The sequence below is a fragment of the Sminthopsis crassicaudata genome, chromosome 5, assembly GCF_048593235.1.
Source record: "Sminthopsis crassicaudata isolate SCR6 chromosome 5, ASM4859323v1, whole genome shotgun sequence".
NCBI classification, from domain to species: Eukaryota; Metazoa; Chordata; class Mammalia; order Dasyuromorphia; family Dasyuridae; genus Sminthopsis; species Sminthopsis crassicaudata.
This window is the reverse complement of record NC_133621.1, coordinates 152512835-152525384: the sequence shown is the minus strand read 5'-3', so window position 1 is coordinate 152525384 and position 12550 is coordinate 152512835. Positions and strand designations below refer to the sequence as shown.

Genomic DNA, 12550 nt, shown 5'->3' with positions numbered 1-12550 from the left:
GTAGCTAAGATTCTCCACTTCTAACGAGTGTCATTGCTCTTTCTGTAGTCCCTAAAATCAATCAAGGAGTAACACAGCACAATATTATGAGCTAGACTTTGAGTCAAAGTACTTGAATTCAACCCCTGTCTGTGATACTTCTTAGCTATGTGACCAAGCATAATTCACTTGATCTCTCTGCATGTTAGTTTCCTCATCTGAGAAAGGGATCAGTATTATAGAATTGGGGTGAGGCTCAATGAGGATAAGGTGGCCAAAGTGCTTTTGCAAACCTTAAAAGACTATATAAATGTCAGTTATTATCATTAAAGATGGTGAACATTTTACCAGATGCTAACCTTGTTCCCCCAGGGTGAGACCTACAATTATCTAGTAATTGAATCACTGTTCCATGTCTAATGTGCCTCTAGCATGTCAAAGGACTGACCTTTTCAGGCTGCTAAAGCATAGATAAATGCTTGCCTAGCCTCTCCTCTCCCCTAAGGCTGTAAGCAGAGACTTTCTATCTTTTGTCTCTTTACCTCTGGCTTTCTTCTCTCCTTTCAACATGTTTTCTGATTGTTGTTGGCATTGTGGCTTCTAATTGCCACCACCTGTACAGGGCTGCTGCTGATCTTCATGGCTGTTTTCTTTCTTTCTTTCTTCTTTTTCTCCCTGCTTTCCTTTCTTTTTCTCTTCTGTCTCCCATCACTTTTCTCATGCTCCTTTCCTTTTTGTCTGGGAAGGCTGGTTTTTTAATGGACACTGTCAAGGAATCAAAGTTGCTGAGTTCTCATTGAATGCTTTTTCATTGCCAAAGATTTTGTTTTACTGGGCCCCCCTCTATCTACTTTCAAATCTAGAATTTTTTAGAGAAACTAAAGTTTCAAGAAGGCAGGTGTCTAGGTAGTTGAGAGATTTTTTTTTTTCCTTCAGAGTTGCCATGCTTCCTCGTTAAGGTAAATTGTGCCATTTATAAATAAAAATGCAGCATCTTTAATCCTTTAGACCAATACTAAAAATTTGATGTAAAAATTAGGAATCAATAAAATATTTATTTTTTAAAATTTACTTTGTTTTATGTGATTAGGAGAGGTAAGTTCATGAAATTTTCATATTTCATGTAAGTTAATTACATTTTTGCCTTTTATAATTCAACAAAAGACAGGAACCAGTTGTCTACTTGTATTCTCACTCAGAGAAATACAAAATTAGCCATAGGTCCTCATGCTCATGCTGACCTGCAAGTGAATGAGAATATATTGAGAAGCTCTATCAAAGCAAATATACTATACAAATACAATATAGCAATGAAGTAATAGTTCTGAAGGTTTTTTAGGACAATCTTGTCTCTTAAACTTTTCATATAAGTTTGGATAGAATCCAGTGAACAATTCAGATATGAATTTTGGCTTCAAATCCAAAGCAAACGTGCAAGCAATTTGAGGTTTGTGCATTAGAAGCTGTTACTACTCTCCCATGTCAGCTTATAGTGAGAGGCATTTTAAATTTATTATGAAGCTCTATTCTGCCCTTTGGTACCAGGAGGTTAGTAGTAAAGCTCAAAAGAGAAAAGTTTCACCACTATCCTGGATTTCTCCAGAAATTACTACTGAGAAAGATCAAACTTTTTTTTGGTATGCTTTGGCTGGAAACCAGTTACACTATTCTCATAAGACAATCAAGCATTTGCCCAATGACCTATGGAGTAATCTGCAATTTTCTGGATGGAAAGGGAGTAGAATTGACTTCAATCCTTATAAAGTCTGCTTAGCTGTTTTGAATGGCTTACTTTATGAAGCTAATGGTGACTCAGGTTGAGAATCAATGACTAACCCTCATCAGAGAACTATGCTCGTAGCAATGAATAAGCTCAATAAGCACAAATAATTTTTTGATACAGATGTAAGTGACATTAGTGGGAGGGAGAATGGTATGACATTTTATTACTATTTATCATTTAGACATGATTAGTTGGTATGAATTTTCTATGTAAATAATAAACCTTTACCATTTCTTATTCGTTAGTCCCAATCCAGGGGTAGCTAGATGCATAGTGGATAGAACACAAGCCCTGGAGTCAAGGAAGGACCTGAATTCAAATTGGCCTCAGACACCTTACATTTACTAGCTGTGTGACTCTGGACAAAAAAAATTCTCCCTTAGTCCCAATCCATTGTTTGTGGAATATTTCTCACATCTAGCTTTCTGTGTTAAAATTCATCAAGCATGAAGACAATTTGGAGGGTGCTATTTAGTTCTTCAAACAAATCTCTCTGCCTCTTAACCTCTGCTGTAGATATTAGTGCATAACCTGTAATTATTTTCACAGAAATATGTTTTTTTTTGCAAACACACACTGTGAATCCTCCAATGAGATGATCAAATAACTCAGTTTGAGATATCATCTCAATTAAAAATATTTATTATTGTCTTTGGAGATCTAATAAGAAATCTACCAACTATTTTATTTGTTTCGCTAAAGAGAATCAATGAACTGATTTTACATTTAACTTCAACTTCCATAAGTCTTGTTTCATTTAAATAGAGCACTATACCTGGAGTCAGAGAAATATAAACTCAAATATAAGCTCAAAAATTTACTGGCTATATAATCTTAGGCAAGTCATTCAACCTCTTTCTTTCAGTTACCTAATCTGTGAAATGCATACACATACCAGCCAGAGTTGTTGTGATGAGATAATAACTGTAAATCATTTTGAAAAATCTAAAAAATGTTATATAAATGTTTTCTGTAATTAACTGTAACAAGGTACAAAGACTGATACAAATCAGTTTCTCCAAAAGCAGATCTTTATGTTAGTCAAAGGATTTCACATTTACAATGCTATCACCTCAATTCATGTTTATATTCAGTCGTCAAACTGTGATTCTTAACACTTCTGTTTTCTTTTCTGTCATTCTGCCACTGTCACAGAAATAGAAAGGGGCCACAGGACCATTTTGTACTGCTGGGCCTTGTCACAAATAACTTGTCTGGTCTTTGTAAAGAAAATGTTTCTTTTGCTAGGTCCATACTTAACACTTTTCCAGTGTGGCAGAAGTTTTTTTGTTTTTTGTTTTTTTGTTTTTGTTTTTGTTTTTTTGAGCTAGTGCTCTATTAGTAGAGCCTTTGCAAATCCAGTCACTTCCATGTCATTTATCTAGGATAATTGTCTAATGTTTCACATAAGAACAATTAAATACAATGTAGAAAGCCTTTTGCTAAGTGTTTAATATCTAAAGGACATTTATAAAATTATAAAGGACAATTCCTTTCATTAAGGATTATGAAGTTTATCAGGAGAGATGGTCATGCAGATAGTTATAATAAAAAAGCTAAAGCATGAGAAATTCAAAAGAGAAGCCAAAATAAATTAATATGAATGCTTAGAACTATTCTGCTGGCTATGCATTTTGTGGAGAGGGTGACACTTAAGATAGATTTTGGAATTTCTGAAATTTCCGGTAGAAATTTTAAAAATTTGAAAATAGTGGATTTCTTTCTAGAGAATGGAGACAACATGGTCATAGGCACAAAGGCAGGAGTGGGTAGGATAACACTGGGAAATAACAAGTAATCAGTTCAATTGGGCTGGAACATATAGTGTGTGAGAAAAATTGTAGTTTAAAACAAGGCTGTGCTTGGAACCCACATTGTACAGAACCTTGGATGCTAATTTGAGTTCATGTTTTAATTATTAGGCAATAGAGGACCTAGGGAAATTATTAAGAAAAGAAATGATGCAATCAGATGCATTTTAGGAGATAGAAGTAAGATGAATGTTAGATTGCAGCAAAAGATAGTGGCAGGGGACTAGGTAAGAGACTTTTACAAAAGTCCAAGAGAGAGGTGATAAGGGCCTGAATTGTGTGATTGTTATCTGAGTGAAGATTTGGGAAGAAATGTGAAAGATACTTAAGAGATTGTATTATTAGATCTTTGCAATTGAATGGATGTGAAAAATGAGGGAAGTACAATAAAATATCATGTCAAGGTTTTGAATGTGGGTGGCTGGGAGGGTGGTGGGCCTTATAAAAGATGTAGGAAAATTAATAAGGTTAAATTTTGAAAGAAGGGCTTCTTTAACTGTTTTCTCTATAAACTATTGAGCTTGGAGTAATTGTTTCAAGAATTCTAATTACTTAATGCTTTTCCCCCTGGTATTAATATTCTCTCCATCACTAAGCTTCTTCCCCTGGTATTAATATTCTCTCTATCACTAAGCTTTTGACCTGACTTTGATCTTTGAAATTGTACACATCTAAGCAAAATTAAATTGATGTTCCAAGAAGTACTTGCTTGATCATGTTTTAATAGCCTGGGGAGAGATCTCAATAGCAAATATTGTTTTCCTAAAAGCATTTCCAAACAGAAAAGTTTGTTTGAATCATCAGAGGAAAACATTCCTTAGCTCTTAGGCCAGTGAGTATCATGTAATAGTGCTTTTACATTTGTTTCAAAAGAACGGCTGACATTGACATCCCCCCTCATCAAACTTTTCTATTTGTGAGAAACTCTCAAAAAATGCCCATTATTTTCAGTATGGGCCTAGTATACATATCTTCAAAAACTCTCTTTGCATGTGGTGAGGCAGTGTTTTAAAAACATGCTTGCTTGGCTAAAGTTGATCAGCTTCAGCTGATTTTCAGGGATTTGTTTGGCAGCTAAAGACAATGAGTTGCTCTTTTAGGCCACTAATTCAATGAACTTCTCCAAAGAAGCAGCATTCCCAACATTTTATATCCCCTCCCAAGTTGACTGGCGTGAAACATTTGTTTTCTTTTTGCACCAAGCCTTTGGGATATAGTTGGCAACTTGCACTGACAGCAGAATAGGTCTATTCTTTATATTACAGGAAGAATTAATTCTATTTTAATAACAAATAATATATTAGCAGCAGCAACGCACCCTTCAATAGTCTGTAGGCTGACTGCTCATTATCATTATTATTAATTGTATTTATTAGATAAGTATTTTGAAGATGCTGTATGGTGGTACATTGATATATTTTTGACAATTTGCTCTCCAGAAACAATATCAGATTATGCATTCACATGTACATATGTGAACATATATGTACACATACACACATGTATAAAGTATTAAGTGCAGTTTAATCCATAATATTAAAATTTTCTTTATCATATTCTTTAGCCTAGACAATCAACAAAACAATAAATCAAACCCTGATTTATAGCATTTGCCAGTTTCTGAGTGGTAAATGCTCATGCTGAAAATTTAATAATCAGTTTTCTTGAACTGGCTCCAGCATACCACTTGGAAAATTTATTGTTTGAAAAATCATTTTAATAGCCATGTACTTCTCTTACAAGTAAATACATTCTCAGTTATACTACCTTCTCCATAAGCAAAAAATGGAATTATGCATTTGATTATAAGCATCATTCTTAAAAACAAAGGACCAAAAAGCACATATATAACTTAATACACTTCAGAAGATTTTGTTTATTTTATATGAGGAGAGAATATGGCTTAAATACTGATGACTTGTGGGTCTAATTAGGGAGTAGTTACATTGAACTAACCAAATAAAAAAGTAAAACTATCTAGTGGCTGAAAATGACAATTTTTTTCAAGATAATAGTGTTTATATCAATCAGTTAGAAAATATTAATGTCAAATATTTTAATTAACCATATCCTGATGAAGCCCAATAAGACACTAATATTTATTTTTTAAAAACTATATCTTAATATATTTTAGTTATATTTATGCTCTTTTAATTTTTTTTAATCCAAAGATTTTTTATAAACTTTTCTATTTTTGACTTCTTCCACTAGCAAAGAACTGTTTAGCAATTGGAAATATGAAGATTAGTGTTGTTTTTCTTTTGTTTACATTTGTGTGGTTTAGAGATTTTTTGTTTTTGGTTTTGTATTTTTTTCCTTAAGGATTTCAGTGGTTATTTCAGCAACCACTGTGAGAATTTTCAGAAAAATACACATTTTGAAATGAAGCAATTAAAAGAAAGTGAAGTAAATGACTGAAATTATTATTTCATCAAGATTCCTGAAATGTTTAACATATATATATATATATATATATATATGTATATATATATATATATATATATATATATATATACATATTATATATATATATATATTTAAATCTACATGGATCATCTCAATGCCACAATCAGCATCTAGTTTTCATTCCCTAGGGCTTTGTATTGACTTTGTCAGAATTTTACAAGTTATATGTTTAATATTGATAGGTAAATTACCTCTCTCTGGAGTACTTTCTTCAATTTAAAATAATAATAATAATAATGATAATAATGGTTCAACTTAAAATTTGAATAACATGTTAGGTCAATTTTAAACCTATTTCTACTTCAAAGAAAAACCATTGTAGTTAATATATAGAAAATGTCACCCAACATTAATATTTGAGTTCTTTGATTTCACTTCACACAGACTCATATGATAGTGAATAATAATTTCTTCTCTCAATGTGTTTTTACCAATCAGACATGAATATAATAGGAAAAAAATTTCCATGATTTTATATTCCTTCAAATAATAATAATATGTCATTTTCAAAGGCAGTGGGAAAGAGTAGATAGGTGTACTTGGCATCAAGTCCTGCCTTTGCTGTATATTGGCTGCATAAAATGTGGCAAGTTGCTTAATCTTTCAGTGATCTACCAACACTCTAAACTTATATGTTATAGAAAACATGATTGTATATTTCCTCTAACAATGAAATTACAGGTCTGGTTCCTAATCACTAAAATATAAAGTTATTTTGAATATCTAGCATTAGTCAGATTGATTAATAAGCATTTATTAAATACCTATTATGTGCCAGACACTTTACTAAGCACTCTGGGTGAAAAGAACATAGTCTCTGCTTTCAAGCCTTCCAAATCTAATGGGTAACAGAATGCATAGAGAATTATATATAAAGAAGATACATACAAGTGAAATAGAACATTAATAACAATGTAAAGACATTAAAAATAAAAGTGAAGGGGAAATAGAAGTTGAAGCTTAAAGGAAGTTAAGGAAGGCAGATGGTGGAGATAAGAAGAATGACTTTTTGGACAACCTGTAAAAATGGATTTTCTTGTTCAAGATACAGCAAAAAAGTCAATGTCCCTGGATTGCAGATTACAAGGAGAGGAATAAGATATATGAAGAATGGAAAGGTAGGAAAGATTTAGGATGAAATGCTTGAAAAGCCAGCCAGAGAATTTTTTTTATTTGTTCCTGGAGTTTATAGAGAGTCATTATAAGTTACTGAATAGTGGATTGATATAGTCAAATCTGTATTTTAGAAAGATCATTTTGATAGCTGAATGGAGGTTAGACTAGAGTAAGGATGGATTCGAGGCAGAAAACTTTACCAGCATGCTATTGAAATAATCATGCTTTGAGGTGATGAGAGCCTGTACCAGCATAGTGGTAGTGTAAGGCATAGATAAGAAATCTTTTGAAGGCAAAAATCAGTATTTACAGACATATCATTTTGAATTTGAATGTATGTATTAATCTACATTTTTATATCCACTTGAATGTATAAGACACCCCTTGTGTCCAGACTAGCTCTCTGGATGATCTTGGTACCAGCCCAAGTACTTTTTTCTTTCTTTTTCTTTTTTTTTTTTGAGGCTGGGGTTAAGCAACTTGCCCAGGGTCACACAGCTAGGAAGTGTTAAGTGTCTGAGTCCAGATTTGAATTCGGGTCCTCCTGAATTCAGGGCTGGTGCTCTATCCACTGCGCTACCTAGCTGCCCCCTCAAGTCCTTTTTTCTTAAGAAGAGGAGTGATGAGGCAGGACTCACGTGGATGGTCAAACATGGAATCCATTTATTTCAATTTCTCCCAGGCTTACACAATCATAGCAACTAATACCCTTATATAATCATAGCAACACTGCTAATGCACTATCTAGGTACTATGCATTTGGGACCATATAACCAACTTGCTATTGTATATAGATGACTCTTTTGCCTTTGTATCACTCTGCTTTAATTACAACATAGGTTGTCACTGCCCAATAACTTCTCGGGAAGGCTGAGAGTCCTTAAGGGAGATGGGGAGCTGAAGATATTGTCAGCAGGTTCTGCCTGGGTTGAAGGATCTTATACCTCATCCAGAGTTTCGCCTCACTATCTTTGGCCTTCTACAGATACCCCGTATATGGGAGGGGAAAAATCTTTTTGTTTTCTTTTTTTTTTTTTAACTTGTTTTGACATTTGGAATTTGTACAACTTTATAGTCCATGCTCACCACAGAATTATCTGACAGCAATTCTTTTTTCCATGATATTGAGTGTTGCTTAGCAAATATCCCTATTATACATACTAATAGGATCTTTAAAGATAAATTCACAAGACCAGTGAGTAAGTTTCAAAGTATTCCAGGTGAACATATTCTTTTTATCTTTTCTGTCTTTACTTTTACCCCTCACTGAAGGAGTCTGGAGACAAGACTGAGCTCTCAAGTATGAAAGCATGCATCTCTATACTGTAGGAGATAAATATTTTAAAATGATGCCATTACAAATTTAAGTAAATTAATTTATGTTTTTCAATAGTAATTAATATTTTAAATTTATATAATTCATAATTAGAAATGAAGTATTTTCAAGTAATCTTAAATATGTATCTTTTCATGGTCTCAACTTATAAAATTCTACCATATATTGCCCCTGTTTCATTAAATTAAAGGATTATAGGTGCATAAACCTACTACCTAGAGTTAAAGAGCTTAGAGATCATCTAGTCTACTTTATCAGTGAGGAAACTGAGGTCTATTGAGACTAAGTTCATATGAGTAGTAAGTTTTGGAGGGACTCTTCATTCCTAAACTAGAGCTCTTTGCATTGAACTATACTATGCCTTAATCCATTTATAGCTACTTTAAAATATCAAAAATGCATGGTCTGTATGTAAAGTTATCTTTGAAGTAACATAGATGCTATAGTTCTCCTGTCAATACAACAAATTAACTCCAAAGCATCATTGGATAACTTTATGAACTCATATAACAACAAATTGACCAGCACCAATATGTGGACATCGCTTACATGGAGAGCAATATTCTAATTCTTTCATTTGTTTGTCTTACATTAGTTGCATTTTAGAACTGGATTCCATGTACAATCAACTCTTGATTATCTTTGTCCGTAAAACGGTCTATACCTATGTATTAGCAGAGTATTTTAAATATCAAGAATGCACGCTTCTCTATATTACCTAACTTGTAGGAGGTATATATTTCTCTGATGTATATTTCATTCTGCAAAAATGTAGCATGGAAATAAAAATTGAAAAACAATTTTAGTAAAAAACCAAAAAATACATTTCACAATACTATAAAATGATTTTGTTATTAATCAGTTTCCATTTTTTGTTTTAAAGTTAAATGGGTTTTCTTTTTAAGACTTCAGTTACATTCAGTCATTCAGCAAGCTACTATTAAGCACCTAATAGCATTGTAGAGAGATACAGACAGTGGGGGAACTCTGGGTGAGGTATAAGACCCTTCAGCCCAGAGGGAACCTGCTAACAATGTCTGGTTTGGCTCCCCATCTTCCCTAAGAGCCCTTGGCCTTCCTGAGAAGTCAGGGGGTAGTGACAACCTGTGTTGTGATTGAAGCAGAGTGATAGCTGGTGGAAGAGTGATATCAGGTGGCAAACTATATACAATAGCAAGTTGTTTATGTGGCCCCATGTGTGCAGTATATAGTTGGCACATGCCCAGTGTTTTGTTACACAATGATATGAGGGTATAAAATGAAAAAAAAGTCCTTGTCCTGCCTCATCACTTCTCCACTAAGCTGATATATTTTAATCACACCAGCATGAGGGCTCTAGAAACTACAGTAAGTTTTGTCACCCCAGCTTGGGGGCTCTAGAAAGCAGGATATTTTAATCACCCCTCACATGGAGGCTCTAGAAAGTACAGTATGTTTTGTTACCCCAACTTGGGGACTTTAGAAAGCAGGATATTTTAATCACTCTGGTATGGGGGCTCTAGAAAGCAATGGTATATTTTGTCACCCAAACTTGGGGGCTCTAGAAAGCAGGATACAACACAGTTCTGTGCTAAATTCTGGAGAAACCCAGAAAAAATGAAGCAGTTTATGCCCTCACCTACCTTGTATTCTTTTAAAAATATGTCCAGACTATAAACAAAATAAAAATCACCCAATTTTGTGAGGAAGGGCATTAGAACCTGAGTCAATCCAGAAAGGTTTCATATAGATAGTAGTTCTTGAGTTCAGTCTTTAGGGAAACAAGTTTTCTAAAATGGAGAGGGGAGGAAGAAGTGCATTCTAGGCATGGAGTATACCCAGTGTACAAGTAAGGAGATGGTAAATGGAGTGTTACTATACAAAAAGCAGAAGGAATATAGTTTGACTGGACCATCAAGTGCAGTACAGGAATATCAAGGCTGCAAGGGTAGATTATGTCCAAGTTGTGAAGGACTTTATTTAAATGCTTAACAGAGAAATTTTTATGTGATCCTAGAAGTTCTGGTTGGTTTCCTATTCTTTAGCCTTTCTCAATTGCAATCCATCCTATATTCAGCTAGCTATCAAGATAATTTCCTAGAGCATATATCATGATTATTCCATTTTCCTATTTATTAAATTCCAATGACTCTATGTTGCCTATGGGGAAAAAATAAAATCATATGTTTGTCTTTTAAATCATTATTTTTATTACTTGGAAATATCTTACTTTTATAAGTTTTCTTACATCTTATTCCATTTCTTGTATTCTGTAGTCCAGTGATACTAGTCTCCTTGCTGTTCTTCTCACAAGTGATTCCAATTCTTGAACTGGTGCCTGTTTCACTGGCTTTTTCACAGGAGAATTTCCATTCCTGAAATGCTTTCCCTTCCTTCCCTTTCTGACTTCTGGCTTCCTTTAACGCTCATCTAAAATCCAACCTTCTGTAAGAAGATGTTGGATTCTTTTCTCTAAGATTATTTCGATGTTAGTCTTTTTATAAAGTTAATTTGAATGTTGTTTTCTCATTAGAATGTGAACTTCTTGAGAGTAGGGACTTGTTTTTGTATTTGTTGCCCTGACCATAGGACTTGGTATACAGTGAGCATTATGATATTGACTTGATTTGACTAATACAATGTATTGAGAATTACATAATCAGAACTGCTCTCTAGGACAATCACTTTAACTGCTGGGTATGTCTGGGGTGGATTGTACAGGAAGAGAGTTGAAGTGGGAAGACCAACAGGAATATGATGGATCCAGGTCCAATATAGTAAAGGTTATATGAATAGAGAGGATGAATAAAATAAAAGAGATGCGCAATTGAATGGTTGTGTGTGTGGTAAAAGGGTAAAGATTCAAGGATAATGTTTATGATTGGAATTTTACATTGGGATTGACTCTTCTGGGAAAAATCTTTCAAATTGAAAACTGCCCTCCAATATAAAAATGAATAAAAATTACAAGAAAAAGTTGTAGCCTCTTAATGCTTCTGCATGAAATATTCTGTAATGATCAATGAACAAGTATTTATTTTAATAGCCTTTTGTGTCTCATAAAATATGGATGCAAAGGATATTAAAGCAAAAATGAAATAATTCATGACCTCTAGGAGCTTACATACATATATTTTAAGGATTTCAAGGACAAGATTCCCAATAACGAGGCAAATCCATTTCAGTTCTCCATTGCTGAAGCCAGATTTCATTTTGTCTTTTCTCTTGTCATTTTGGTTCAAGATTGCTTCATAGATGTGAAATTTTAATGTAGAACCTTCCTATTGGCTTTTGCTTTTCTCTCATGCAGAAGAATCTAGAGGAGCAGAATTAATTGGGGTATTTAAATATATTCCATTAAATATGACTTGGGTTCCTGCATTGTTCTTTGTGCAATGTTTGTCCCTTTGTATTCATAAAGGAAAACGTCCAAATTAGAGAAAATATATAGACAGAGGTAGTCTAGATAATAAATTGTTTAGAATAAATAGACTTAAGAATACATAAGTAATAATTTGGGAAATCATCAGATATAGTTCTTCAATACATTTTGGATCTTATTTTTAAAGTGGCAGATGATTATTTGCTTTTTAAAAACAATCAATGCAATGGCAAAAATCAAGATTTTAAATTATAGTAAAAACTGAATTTTTCTAATTTTTATTCTGTTACTGTGTTTCATAACCTCCAAGACAAGTGATAATTATTATAGATGATCTTGGAAAATGACTGAAGAAATTGATGTTAGCAGATACAATAATGTTACATTGTAATACAATGTGAAAAATATGAATGAAAGGAATATTTAAAGTATCCTTTAAAACATTAGCAAAAAGTAAATTTTTTAAAGTGCTAATATCCATGGCATCTATAGGCTTATTAATTATTTTTTTAAAGTCAATATCTTGGCTAAACACAATTGAAAGTTTTTAATTTTAGAACATTGGAGCAACTTAATTTTAGCACTGTGCAATTTCAAATATAGAGGTAATATGTTATATGTAAGTACACACACATATATGTATACATGAATATGTATATGTCTATATGCATACACATATTTTATTTTCAAGAAAGTCA

General features: G+C 33.1%; 1 protein-coding gene across 3 annotated transcripts in view; it reads left to right on the top strand.

The window, feature by feature from the left end:
- HGF (hepatocyte growth factor) overlaps nt 1-12550 on the top strand; it is a 108217-nt gene that overhangs the window by 55516 nt on the left and 40151 nt on the right. The gene's annotated exons all lie outside the window — the stretch shown is intronic.